This window comes from Dromiciops gliroides, chromosome 2, assembly GCF_019393635.1.
Source record: "Dromiciops gliroides isolate mDroGli1 chromosome 2, mDroGli1.pri, whole genome shotgun sequence".
Taxonomy (NCBI): Eukaryota; Metazoa; Chordata; class Mammalia; order Microbiotheria; family Microbiotheriidae; genus Dromiciops; species Dromiciops gliroides.
Genome location: NC_057862.1, coordinates 118,076,474 through 118,089,002, shown reverse-complemented (window position 1 = coordinate 118,089,002; position 12,529 = coordinate 118,076,474). Strand labels below are relative to the sequence as shown.

Sequence of the window (12,529 nt, the reverse complement as noted above, 5' to 3'; positions counted from 1 at the left end):
CAATGCTATCAAAACTGCATTGCCTCTAAAATGAATTTCTTCTATGCTTACTTGGTCTGGTCTAGCTATTGTTCCTAATTGAATTTTAAGTGTTGTTTCTGCTTCTTCAATATAGCTTATCAGAGAATAAGAGGCAAAAGTTTGAAAGTGGTTTTTCTGTGGCAGATGCTAAAAAACAAGTCACTATGGAAATGGTGGCAGATTTGTACTATCTTTTGTCCTTTTGTTCTCTTATTTTAATCAAAATGCTCTGGTAAATAAACTGGCTTAGTTTCATCACATGCCAAGCTTTATTCAAACTCAAATTATTTTTGTCTCAACTAATCTTTGCTGTTTATTAGCCAATATTTCTTATTATCTTTTCACCTCTTTCTCTATAAAGTTTTCAAATGAGTGAATATTCTAAATATGTATTTCTGAAACTATGCTATGAGGAAGCTTGAAGCCACCTGTGTTTTTTTTAATTAACTTTTAAGTTGTTTGTTAATAGACATTAAAATAATAAGTTTAGAAGATTTTACTACAAGGGCTCTGTCAAAGCTGTATTTAAATTGAAGGATTCTACCACTGTGTAAAAAGTTTGAGAACCACTGTTCTAAACTAGTTACTCTTGGCTCTCCACTTGACCTTAACACTATTTTCTAGCTGAAGTGGTTTCTGGGTTTGTTGTGGGTGTTTTTGCCTCTTTGTTGTCGTGGTTGCTTTACATTGGTGAAAACTTCTGTACTAAAGATGATAATCAGAGTCAATTTTTTTTAATGTCCCATTTTTCAATACCAGTGGCTTGTTTGTAGAGGTTGTATTAAAACTACAGTACCATAATTACCCACAATGACATCTTTTTCCTTTCTTTTTTAGTTCGATATTAATTTTAACCTTTTTCTAACTAGTTGATCTGACTATATACAGATAGCTGATTCAGAAATAACTCATAACATTAAGTAGTTGTCTTCAGACTGTTATCATATAGTCACTTTTGGGGGATATTGTTTAGTATTTATCATGCTCAGAAGGGAGTACAGCAGAATTTTTCAGTATAAGTGATGAAGTGCCTGCCTTATCCCTAAACTTATAGGGCATGACCCCAGAACAGGCTACCATAGGGTTGCTGTACTCTGTGGGTCTGCATTTATTAAAACCAGAATTTACAAACTCCCATCAATGTATTTATATTTAATAATCAGTCAGAATGTAATTAGTTTAAAGAAAGGGTATCTAATAAAATGACATAGTAAGAAATGTAGTAATAAAACATTTCCTCCATAAACTAAGTGTGCATTATTTCATGAATACATATACCCCTCACTTTCTCTTTGCTGCTAAGATCCCGGTTTGGGGCCCTGGTAGTGGGAAAACCTGTCACAGGAGGCACCCTTTCCATTTGCCCTCCTAAGACCCCCTCTTATGTTACCTGGGCAATCCAGATTTCATGGAGCAACTAGGGAGTGAGAATAAGGGTATCCTTCTTCCTTAACTTCCCTTTTGCCTTCTCCTGATCCATATCCCATTGGTCCAAGAGGCCAAGTGACCAGATAGGAAAAGTGAAATGATTTCTTACATGACTTGTATGATCTGGAAGGCATCAATTCAAATCCTTCCAGTTAGATGGAAGATCACCAGTCCTTACCATTTATGCTACCTCAACATCATCCAGAACTGTCTTTTCAGGGATACCTGGGCCTCACCACTCATCTTGTCGCTGAACAATTAGGACTTCTAGACCTTTTCTTTCTTTTCCATACACCCTGCTGATGAACTCTTTTTGATGTGTTGTCTCCCACAATTAGAATGTGAGCTCCTTGATAGCAGAGACTGTCTTGCTTTTCTCTGTGTATACCCAGCACTTAGTGCTTAACACATAATATGTACATAATAAATGCTTTTTCATTCATTTGTTCAGTGATGCATTCACTTGCTCATATAATCAGGGGTAAAAGTAGACACACATAAAGAAACCACACATGCATACTCAAGGTGTGGGCATAGAGGGGCAATTCACACCTCAGACATGGCAGGATTGCTGATGTTTCCTGCTGATGCCATCAAGCTTCTACTTGTCCGCCTCCCAGCTGGTCTCGGCATTCTGTTACTCTGATGGAGATTGCTCCACTGGTTACTTTATCTGTACTGGACATTGCTTATACATATGTGGTGTCCACCAGACATTTAAGTCTCCATTAAATATGTTCATTGAGCTTCTCTCTGCTTCCAGCATCACTGCAATCTTTGGCTATGGAGCTATTTCTGTGACACTCTGGAAAATCCCAGGATCACATATTTAGAAATGGAATGGCTCTAGGAGATGTTCTAGTCCTGATGAAGGAGGCTAAAAGAGGTTAACAGCTAACCTACCTAAAAGGGTTAACAGAGAAACTAAGGTTTGTATTCTTACAGTAACCAAGAGGGTTCATCCCTATCAACCAATACTATTAATAGAAGCTTAGACAGTAACCAGGGACCATTATATGAGAAACAAATTGTGAGAAACCCCATTTAAAAATTTCTGGGACTCAGCGTTGGAGAAGCATCAGACGTCTTTATTTATACATTTGCACGCAAATGGGCCAGCTCCCTAATGGAAATGGCTGCCAGTATGGGACTCAGGAACTCTTTTATCTCAACTGGCTGGCCCCTCCCTTCTTCCTCAGTTACAATTTGTGAGTCAAGACACTGGCTTCAAATGCTAGCCAATTGGAATGTAGTATAGTCAAAGGGGCAGCCCGCTAAACTCCTCCCCCACGTGACCAGCCCTGGGTCTCTCTCATCATGTGATCCTGATTGCTAGAGAGGGGGGAAGGAAAGGAGTCATTAGTAAGTACCCTTCTCCCAGCTGAAATTCACCTCCCAGACATTCCCCAGACAACTTCAATTAGCTTTTGAGGGGGGGCCCATATTTTCCCACATTAATAGCCATTAGGATTTCTAGATGACAGGACACCTAGAAACTAGATCTTATCCTATAAACAGAGAGACCCTCTGGCTCTGACAAGTTCAAGCATGTCTTTATGAACATGTGCAAAGAAGATCAAATGTGTCCTTCAGTTCACCTTATGACCTGTAAACCCCAAAAACACACCTGTAGGGAAAAAGGTACCTGCCTTGGAAAACATCTTAGGACCCTAGGAAGTCCAAATTAGGATAAGCCCTCCCATGTACCTCCTTAAGGAGGAGTTTAAGATAATGAGGAGATAGCCTACTTTTCTCACTATAAATATAACCATTTTTCATTTCCCAAATGGAGATACTTTTCTCCTTGGTGTGTCCCTGTGGTCATCTCAGTCTGATAATAAAACTTGGGAAACTGAGTCAGAGTCTTGTAATTCTTTGGGATGCCTCACATTCAATTTGGTCAATTAAATCCATCCCCACATCAGTCCAATTCTCTTATTTTACTGATGGGAAAATTGAGGATTGCAAGCAATAATAGTATAGTATTCTAACAGAGATTCTTTGACTCCATGGTCAGTACTCCAAATTCAACTCTCTTTCCATTACACCATATCGCCTCCCCAAAGCCAAAGCCTTGACTTCCTTTAAAAACTTTTACAAGTTTGTTTTTTTTTTAACTAGTAACCCTTGCCATTAGACTAGCAACAAACCCAAGAAAAATATTTTTTGGCTATTTTTTCCTGTATGGAGTCACCTGTCTTGTTCCCTTCAGAATTCTGGCTATGTTCTCCAGAAGCATATTCTAATCCCCAGGCTCTAAGCTCTTTAGAACAAAGAGCAGAAATGATCTTTGTGGAACAAAACTTTCTGCTCCAAGGATTTCAGTGTCTCTCTTGTTTATGTTGAGCATTCTTTCCACCTCCTGGTTTTAACATCTGAAATCTAGGCTACCCTTGTCATCCAATAACCACCGAACAGCCCAGAGCTTCAGCGCTCCTCAATTTTCAAACTCCAAACCTTTTTCATTTTCCATGTCGTTAAGTAGGTGGAGAAAAGACACACTGACTAAGCTAAGACAAGAAGGCAAAGTCACGGGCTCCTCAACCTGTCCTGCCACATTCTTGGCCTTTCATATGCAAATGTAGCCAGAAAAGCTAGAGAAGGCTTTGAGTGCACTCTTATCCTGACATGTTTCTTTTTTCCTTCTGTCAAAACACTAGAAGAGAGAAAAATGCTTTTACCCCTAAGTGTGACTACAAACTTCTGTTAGTGGTTTGCAAATGATTATCTTCTGACAAGAAGGGTAATTAAAGGCATGTGGTTTTGGCCCAGAAGCCATAGCGTCAGTGTTATCTTTTATTTTCATGTGTTCTTGCTAGAAGTGTAACTGTTAAAATGGCTGAAAAGATCATGGTGTAATTTATAATGTTTTTGTACTTGGAATATATGAGCACCAAGCAAGTTTTTAAAAGAAGATTTTTGTTCTTTGCTAGATGCAAAACAAACATATCTCTATTCCCATTGATAAATGAGAGCTATTAGGAAAATATTTATGCCTATGGAAATGGAATTATAGGTGACAGATATCATCTTCCTTGCTCTAGCTCCAGCTTTCTCTTCTTTACCCTCTCATTTTCTCTTGGCAGACAAAAGTCGGTTCAATTAAATTCAGCAAATATTTATATGCAAGGCACCAGGCTGAGCACTATGGAGAAAACAAATAGGAAAAATAGTAAACAAAGTGACTGACTAAAGCAAATTGAATAACTGGTCACTGTAGCAATGAATGGGTATATCTTGGTATAGCATATAAGTAGAATCTTTGAGGCCCAGAGTTCTCTGATAATATTCTATAAATATTCCTTGTGCAAATGGCAAAACCTACTATTTAAGACAAATAATTATTAACATACCAATTTACCTTCTACTTTTTTAGATTTGTGACAGAGTGACAGAATATCAGTCCACACAATAGGAAAGAATGGTTGCTAGTAATAGACAGTGTGGTAAAATATGAAAGTTTTTAACAGTCGGTTAGGATAAGTGAAAGACGCCAGTTTTTCAAGGACCACCCTTTTGGGGAGGAGATGAACAGTCCGCCTGCTGCGCATGTCAGACTGCCTGCCAGGTACAGTGCGCCTGCTGCGCATGTCAGACTGCCTGCCAGGTACAGTGCGCCTGCTGCGCATGTCAGACTGCCTGCCGGGTTTTTTTTGACTTCCGGGGTGGAGAGAACGGGAGTAGCCTTTTTTTTTTTTTTTTTTTTTTTTTCTTCTTTTTAGGCTTTCATTATCTATGTTCCATTCCTCCCCAAGACACCATCATTCCTGTGTCCTCTTCTGAGGGGGGTCTTGGTTACCATTATTCTGGTACTGCCTTTCTGTATTCCTCCAAAAAGATCTATTTCTATTTTGATTTCGCCTGTAATTAGAATTAGAATTTCTTCTCCAAGTCCTACATTCTCTCAATTCATGCCCCTCCTTACGACAGTAACAACACACCTTAGTGTCCTTGTTCCGGTGTCCACATGGCTGACTAGGAATCGCTGGTGCCAGAATGCTCTGTTTAGGGTGATCTGGATCTTCCTCACGTGAGTCAAAGACATAATTTGCAAGTTCCTTAATTCTATCTACTGAGAGATTTCTCCAGTCTGGACATTGTTTCAGAAAGTATCTGCGTATTTCTGGCAGTGAATTATAAACAAATGTGTTGAGAATGATACAGGAATCTCTTAAATCTACTGGATCCAATCTGGTGTACTGTCTAGCGGCCTCACAAAGTCTATCATAAAATCTGTTTGGTCTTTCATTAGCCTCCTGAGGTAGGCTTAAAAATTTCTGCCAGTTTTCCGGTTTTCTAGAGCAAGATTCCATTCCCTTCAGAAGTGTTTCTCTAGCATCTTTTAATCTTTGGAAATCCCTATCATCATTATAATTCCACTCTGGATCCTTTAGAGGCCATTCCACATCGGCCTTACCTTTCGCAACAAGGGCATTTCCTGCTGAGATAATATCTGTAATCTCAGTTGGGGACAGTAAAGTTTCCAAAAGGCAAGTAACATCAGCCCAACTGGGTTGATATGCATTAAATATAGTCCTTAACTGTGAAATTACAGTGTTTGGATTTTTCTCAAAACTAGGGATGATTGATTTCCATGCGCTCAAGTCACTTGGTCTAAAGGGGCTATAGTTTGGCGACCACGAAGGGACCTTAAGGACCCTCCCACCCTCCCTAGTTTGGCCATAAGCCGGCTAATTCGGTGGATTTTCCAAATACCCCCCCCCCCCCCCCCCCCGCGGACTTTCCCTTTGTCTAATCTCCCTTAAAGACTTTAAGCCTCTAAAAGTCTTGCTTTAAACAGAAAAGCCAGCCCAGTTTAAAGGGCAAGATGCTCGAATATTCTACCATCCCTTTGATTTTTCTCATCGGAATGTATTGGGACAGCATAACATCCCGACTTAGAGGAATAGTTTATTCAATGGTCCTTCATAACATTATTGGTTTTTTCCTCATTCAGGCAGCAAAAAGTTTTTTGTATAATAGTATACGTGAGAATCTTTGGGAAAATACGTTTAATATAAGTAGAAATTTTATGCCTGCAATTGAAATACCTTTTAATACCACATCCATAGTTCATACGACTAAGGATTTTATTTTTTTTTGTTGTTTTTTTTTTGTTTTTGTTATTATCATTGTTTTTGTTATTATCATTGTTATGATGTGGGGGAAACTCTCACATATGGAGAGAGACCTCAAAATGGCTGTTTCTACTAGAGATGATCCAAGTTCAGAATCAGATCAGCAGAAACTACTCCCTCTGCAGGAAGCTATAGAACACAGTAAGAAGGGAGTGCCAATTCAAGTCAAAAAAAATTGCCCCTCTGGACAAAACTTTCCTCTCTTCCTTTTCTATATTGTTGTTCACATATTATTAGTTAGCAATAGTTATCATATTGTTTTTACTGTTCCATCAAGGAAACATTCCGTTTCTTGAGGAAGCAAAGGGGGGAAATGTGGTAAAATATGAAAGTTTTTAACAGTCGGTTAGGATAAGTGAAAGACGCCAGTTTTTCAAGGACCACCCTTTTGGGGAGGAGATGAACAGTCCGCCTGCTGCGCATGTCAGACTGCCTGCCAGGTACAGTGCGCCTGCTGCGCATGTCAGACTGCCTGCCAGGTACAGTGCGCCTGCTGCGCATGTCAGACTGCCTGCCGGGTTTTTTTTGACTTCCGGGGTGGAGAGAACGGGAGTAGCCTTTTTTTTGCCGGCTTGGCGGGACTCCGGGCGGCGCGGCACAGACGGTCTGACTCACTCCAAAGGTGGCCTAAATCGGTTTGGTGAGTTTTTATAAGGAATATAGACAGCCTAGATTTAAGACGATTTGTACTGTATTTCTGTTTTCCTATCCTTCTAATCAACAACACCTTATATACAATAAAGGCTCTATCTAGAAAACCAGAAGCTTCTTCCATTTACTAGTCTGGGAGATGAATTAAGGGAAGGGTTAAGTAGGGGAGATTTATGATCTAATATCCAATTTTAAATCTCACAACAGAGGAGGCAGATTTTTGTAAAGAATAGGGCAATTTCCAGTTATTTTAATTGAATAGTGAGTTCTTGCCCTAATAACTGGAACCTTTGGGTTTATCAAACACTAGGCTAGTGTGTACATTTGCTTTTTTAAAAAAAATTATATATTTTTTCAATCAGCAAAAATCTGTCTTGTTACCCTCCTAACTCAACACCTTCCCCCACTTAAAATAAACTTCTTTACAAACATGGATAGTCAATCAAAACAAATTTCCATGTTGGCCATGTCCATTAAAAAAATATATATTTTTCTCACTCTGCATTTAGTCCATCACCTCTCTATGTCACATGTTTCATCATTAGTCTTCTGGAATCATGGTTGGTCATTACACATATAAGAGTTCCTCATTCTTTCAAAGTTGTTTGCCTTTACCATATTGCTGTCAGTGTATAAATTGTTCTCCTGCTTCTGTTTACTCTTCACCAGATCATAAAAGTTTTTCTAGATTTCTCTGAAACTATCTTATTCATCATTTCTTACAACATAATAGTATTCATTGCTTATTTATCCATTCCTCAATTTATGGACACCCCCTTAGATTCCCATTCCTTGCAGTGCAAAAGAGTTATAAATATTTGAGTTTATTTTTAGACTTTATTTTGCTTAGGACTAATAGCTCCTTTTATCTATCCTTTCTCTAATTTTCCCTTTTCCCTTCTTCCCTTTACTTCCTACTTCCTTGTTGAATGAAATGTATTCCTGTGCTCAACTGTGTGTGTATATTCTTCCTTCTAGATGACAGTGATGTAACAGTGTTAGCAGCTCCCCCCTACCCCTTCCTCTGTGTTCATATAAATATCAACTCTAAATATTTGAAATTTTTTTCCCTTTCTCTTTCCTACCCCCCTAGTGTATTCCTCTCCCTATCTCTTTCCATTCTTCTCTTAAGATCAAGACATCACAGAACCACTCCCAGATCTTATATAATTAGATTTCCTCTTTGACCCTACAAATAACAGGGTTTAGAGGGGATGCATATATCATCTCCTTATATTAGAATGTAAGTAGTTTATCCTTGATTAGTCAATTATCATTGCTTGCTCATATTTACTTTTTTATGTTTCTTTGAAATCCTGTGTTTGAATTTCAAAGTTTCTATACAGTTATGGTCTTTTCATTGAGAATGCTTAGAAGTCCTCTATTTTATGTAAAAGTTAATTCTCCCACCCCACCCCTGTAGCATTATATTCAGTTTTATTGGGTAAGGTATTCTTGATTACAAGCACATATCCTTTGGGTTCTGGAATATCATATCCCAAGTAAACCATTCCTTTATAGTGGTGGTTGCTAAATTACTTATGATCCTCACTATGGCTCTTCAGTACTTGAACTCTTTCTTTCTGGCTACTTGAAGTATTTTTTTCTTTGATCTGGCTACTTTGAATTTTGACTATGATATTCCTAGAAGTCTTTGTTTTGGAGTTTCTTTCAGGAAGTGACTAGTGGATTATTTCTAGTTTCATTTTCCCCTCTGGTTCTAAGATATCTCAGCAGTTTTCTTAAAGATTTCTTGAAATATGATGTCTAGGTTCTTTCTTATTGTTCTGGAACTCAGAAAGTCCAATTTTTTTTAATTGAAAACATTTTGTTTAAATTCTGAATAAAAGAACAATCCAAGGTTTTTCAGATATAAGGTAACAGTATGTCCAAGAGATAAGTAAGATGATAAGGTGTTGAAGATGAAAAGTGGCAACTCCAAACTGGAAACTCAAATGATTGGAAAAATAGAAAGGAACTAGAATTTTAACTCCTGGGTTTATGGGTCCATTGGTACTCAAGAGTTTAGCCTAGTCCTCCCTGTAAACCTCTGATCTTTCTGGCCAGCTGAATATATTTGGGATACAGAGCTATTCTGGAAACATGTATGGAGAGAAGGTAGGCATCTTCAAATAAATGAATTGTAAATATTTCTGCTGCTTCCTGTAGGACCAGTAAGACCTGAGAGTGCCAATAATAATTCACTCCTTGAGTGTATTAAGACATACTTCTCTAACTAGTCAATTAAAGGGAACCTTGACAGCAGGTTTGTGCTTTTCTATAGCTTGAGGACATCCTGAAAGTTTTGTCTGCCCTCTGCTAGTTACAAAATTTGGTGTAAAGAGGTGGAAGGTGGGCAGAGTATGTGCTCTAGAACAGTAATAGCAAAGATCAATAAATGTAAGAGAAAAGCAAGCAGGCAGGAGTGGGTGAAGAACAAGTATAGTCCAATAATTCTTAAATTATTTTCTCCTCAATTTGTTCAGGTCAGTTATTCAGTCATCTCTCAAATCATGTCCAACTCTTCATGCTCCCACTTGGAGTTTTCTTGGCAAAGTTGCTTGAGTGGTTTGAAATTTCCTTCTCTAGCTCATTTTACAGATGAGGAACTGAGGCAAACAGGGTTAAGTGCCTTGGCCAGGGTCACACAGCTAGTAAGTATCCGTGGCCAGATTTGAGCTCAAGAAGATAAGTCTTCCTGACTCCAGGCCTGACACTATCTATGGTGCCACCTAGCTGTCCCAGAATTAGAAGACCCAAGTTCAAATCCATAATATCTGTGTGGTGCCAAGAAAGTCAACCTCTGTTTCCTCATCTATAAAATGAGAGTTGTGAGAATCTGGGTGCCACCCTGCTGTTGACAAAAACATTGTGAGAACCAGGGCAATGCTGCCCTGAGGAGAAAACATGTGACTAGCATCCGGAAGTTACATCTATTCATAGAACTGTCTATAAGTCATGTCAATCAATGCTACCAGCCAATTAGCTTGGAGCTGTGTGTAGGGACTACGCCTGGGTGGCCCACAGGGAGCTTCCAGTCAAGAGAATGGAGATCTTTCTTTCCATTGGAGGTTGCAGTAGGAGCAGCAGCTGCAGGGAGCTAGGGTCTTTCCTTCTGAACTCCACATGTTCTCTTTACTACCCCAAAGACTGATGCTATGAGTTTCTAATTTAAGGCAACCACACATTAGATTTTTAGACATCACAATTAGATTTTAAACATCACAGGGTAATAATAGCACCTACCTTCCAGGGTTATTGTGAGAATCATATGAGATAATATATGTAAAAAAGTGTTTAGCATAATACCTGGCACATAGCAAGTGCTACATAAATTAGAATTATTATTATATTAAATTTTCTTCTATTTTTTCAGTTTTTTTTACTTTGTTTTAATATTCTTGTTTACTCATGGACTTCTTGGCATCTATTTGACCACTCTAATTTTGTTGCTTGGGCAAGGTTTTATATGTCTTATTCCAAACTATAAATTCCTTTTCTAATTCTTTCTTCCAAAGCTCTCATTTATTTTCTAATTTTTCCTCATGTACTCTCTTTTATTGATAATGACATTTAAAATTTTTTCATAGGCAATGCCAAGATGGCAAAGAGATAGCAGGAAGTTCTCCCAAATTTCCCTCAGAAACAACATTAAATTAAGCCTCTAAATGGATTCTAGAGCTACAGAACCTACAAAAAAAAAAAAGAGTGAAACAATAACCCTGTTTAAGATAACCTAGAAGGATTTCAGAAAAGGTCTCTCTCACCTGGGTAAAAAGGGAGCGCAGCTCAGTGGAGAGGGTGTCTGGGCAAGCGAATAGAAGGATCTTAGCCACAGCACCGATCAGCAACTGAGGACCTTCAATCCTAGCCCGGCAAGCTAGTGGCACAGCAGACCAGTTGTGAGGCCCCCAGCTTCAACACAGAAGATAATCTGCCATTTGGGATATTCACTACCCAATTAGGCTAGACCACCCCAGTGTAGTGAGCAAGCTGCTGAGGCCTCAGAGCAGAAAGTCAGTGATCAGGTCCCTGGCCCTGAGCAAAAGAAGCTTGAGAGAGTGGACCTTGTACCCCAGGAGCAGAGTTCACCTTTAAAAGGCATGAAATAGGCTAGAATGTTGTAAGGGGCTAAAATTCTAGCTAGTCTGTCTAAAATATCTAATGAGTGGTCACCAATAAATTATAAGCTTTAGCAATAGTTTAGACTTTTAAGCATTTATTAAGGAGAATAAGAATTTGGTAAAGACAGAGAGAAAGGCCTAGATTCATCTATCTATCTTGGGGAGCTACAGTTCTCCTGCTCTGCTCTCCACGAGAGTCCTGGCAAAAGAGACTGAGAGCACCAACCTCTCCCCTTCTTTCTCCCACAAGCAAACGTCACTTCCTGACGCCAAAGAAAAGCCCTCAGGTGTCTTCTCCTCATGGCGGAGTTTTCCTATAGTAAGTCTCCAGCAGGTGGCATCATTCCAATCGTTACAATATGAATAAGAAACAAAAAAGAACCCTCACCATAGAAAATTACTGTGGTGGCAGGGAAGAACAAAATACAAACTCAGAAGAGGACAACAATGTCAAAATGCCTACATTAGAAGCCTCAAAGGGGAAGAAGAATTGGTCTCAAGACCAAAAAGCCCTCTTGGAAAAGTTCAAAAAGGATTTTATAAATCAAATAAGAGAGGTAGAAGAAAACTTGGGGAAAGAAATGAGAGTTATAGGGGCAGCTAGATGGTGCAGTGGTTAAAGCACCAGCCCTGGATTCAGGAGTACCTGAGTTCAAATCCAGCCTCAGACATTTGACACTTACTAGCTGTGTGACCCTGGGCAAGTCACTTAACCCCCATTGCCTGCAAAAAAAAAAGAAAAGAAATGAGAGTTATGCAAGAGAAAGTCAATAGCTTAGAAAAAGAAAATAACACCTTAAAATACAATTGGACAAATGGAAAAAGAGGTGCAAAAGCTGACTAGTGAAAATAATTCCTTAAGAATCAGAATTTGGCAGATGGAAACTAATGACTCAATGAGACATCAGGAAGCAGTAAAGCATAATCAAAAGCATGTAAAAGTAGAAGAAAATTTAAAATATCTCTTCAGAAAAACAACAGATCTGGAAAATATATCTAAGAGGGACAATTTAAGAATTATTGGACTACCTGAGGGCCATGATCAAAAAAAAAAAAAGCCTGCACAGCATATTTCATGACATTATCAAGGAGAACTGCCCCAGTGTCTTAGAACCAGAAGAAAAAATAGTCTTTGTAAGAATCCACTGGTCACTTCCTGAAAGAGAC

The 12,529-nt window shown here is 38.8% G+C and overlaps 1 protein-coding gene across 1 annotated transcript in view; it reads right to left on the bottom strand.

The window, feature by feature from the left end:
- Positions 1-3,925: 3,925 nt before the first annotated feature.
- LOC122743475 (protein vestigial-like) overlaps positions 3,926-12,529 on the bottom strand; it is a 30,548-nt gene continuing 21,944 nt past the window's right edge. Inside the window, exon 3 of the mRNA XM_043988437.1 lies at positions 3,926-4,594. The gene's annotated coding sequence lies outside the window, so the exon portion shown is untranslated. The remainder of the gene's footprint in view (positions 4,595-12,529) is intronic.